At 45.9% G+C, this 1,993-nt stretch overlaps 1 protein-coding gene across 1 annotated transcript in view; it reads right to left on the bottom strand.

The window, feature by feature from the left end:
* The window catches only part of TBXAS1 (thromboxane A synthase 1), a 155,403-nt gene that overhangs the window by 31,258 nt on the left and 122,152 nt on the right, over window positions 1–1,993 (bottom strand). The gene's annotated exons all lie outside the window — the stretch shown is intronic.

Raw genomic sequence — 1,993 nt, 5'->3', positions numbered from 1 at the left:
GGGAAGGGGCAGAGAGAGAGCAGAAGACACAGAATTCAAGGTTCTGAGCTGTCAGCACAGAGCCCAACGCGGGGCTTGAACCCATGAACTGTGAGATCGTGACGTGAGCTGAAATCAGACACTCAACCGACTGAGCTACCCAGGCGCACCCCTTTTTTGTAAATTTTTTTTCCAGAAATACCTACATTTAACTAGCCACCTGTGTTTTATCTGGCAACCCTAAATAAGTAATAAATAAAGAGCAAACAGGAGGGAAAGTTTCCAAAGATTACGACTTTTAAGTGCCCAAACTACAAAACTTTGTGCTTTAATATGATCATAAATTAACAGCTGTATTATATTATGCAAATTTATGTTAAGTTATTCACTATCTGTCATCACGCTCCAATAAAAATTGTATATATGACATTTAGAAAAAAATGGTATCTTCTGATAAGAGTTTTGTGCTGCATTTTGGTGGTGCTGGTTGCCTTTGGCTTGCCTGAATGCTGCAGCCACAGACAAGCGGAGTCTTTGTGAGTGGACTCACTGAATTACTTATGGTCTGTCTACATCCATGAGAACAACCCCGGTGAGTGACCAGGGGCCGCTTTCCCTCCATTTTCATTCTTTCCCGAAGGAATGCAGGTTGGCAGGGAAATAACAGGAGAGAACCCCCCTGCCCACCCCTGTCTTTCATCTAGAAGTTGGCAGTTTCCCACCAGTAAACACTGTGCAGCATGAAGGTTAGCCTGGCTGGACAAGCAGGAAGGGAGATTATTTGGTTTTTAATCTCTGTGCCCTCACATTTCTTGGTGATTAAACCCAAAGGGAAGAAAGCAATTTCTGCTGTTCCCTGTCTGTAGCGAAGCTATAGAAATGCCCACCAGTTGACTAATTTAACGTTCAGAGTGTAATAGATAATGTCTTATATTCAGACTGATTTGCTTAAGTTTTTCACTGATGACTGTCACCCACTTGGAGGCTACTGGTATGCCACCAGTATTTTTTTTTTAGCTTTTATAATTTTTTTTTTTTAATTGTGGAATACTGTCTGTGGAAGAAATGCCGGTGTCTGTTCTGGAAGGGTGGGAGGGGTAATGTCTTGACGTCTTGCTAAGGGCACATTACATCCCCAGAGCCGAAGCTTAGAGGACAGGGAGCAGATGGCCTTGAGGAATCTTTGAAGAATGCCAGGCTGGGCTTAGACGACAGGCTGTTGGCAGCAGGAATTACCGGGAGGAAGGCAGGTGAGGCCTGTACAGTGAAGAAGAGACTCTTTGTTCATCCAGAAGAGAAAACACAGAGTCTTTCGTGCTGGGGCCTGTATGGCACTCGCTCTCTGACCACAGCTGCAGACTTTCCCTGCTCCAAAGACACAACGTAGGGTCAAGGGCACACAGGCTAACCTCGGAGTCAGGCACAGGTGACAGGCATAGGCCTGGAGTCAGGAAACCACACCACAACCTCGTGATCTCGGGTGGTCTCCCAAAGCCCCCTGCCTCAGTTTCCTCACCTGTAGAATAAAGGGATTCGATTGAATGGTCTCTAAGTTTCTTTCAACTTTAGCTTTCATTCATTCACTTATTCATTCATTCACCTAAGCACTGAGCACCTATCATGTGCCCGGATGTGACAACAGACAGGTGTAGTCACAGGGCCAGCAGCCGAGCTTGTCTAGGGGTCAGCAAGCAGAAGCATGTCACCCTGCCTAAGGACACAGGGAAGGACACAGGGAAGGAGGGAGAGCAGGGGGAGGAGGGGATATGAAATTATTTTTCTTCTAAGGTTGCTGACTTCAGACTTTCTGAAAATGGCTAAGGAAGACAAATCCCTAGGGGAAAGTTTGTTGCTTTCTTGGTCACTGGCTTTCCCAGCTGAGAAGGCAGAAGTCTCTAATGATTCGACTTGGACAACTAGGAGGTGCTCCTTTCTGGAAATGACTATCCAAGATGGAGCACTGGCAGGGATGGATTAAACTGATGGACCAAACTTCACCTAACTCACACGGAAG

The sequence above is a fragment of the Panthera tigris genome, chromosome A2, assembly GCF_018350195.1.
Source record: "Panthera tigris isolate Pti1 chromosome A2, P.tigris_Pti1_mat1.1, whole genome shotgun sequence".
NCBI lineage: Eukaryota > Metazoa > Chordata > Mammalia > Carnivora > Felidae > Panthera > Panthera tigris.
This window is presented reverse-complemented; position numbering and strand designations above follow the sequence as displayed.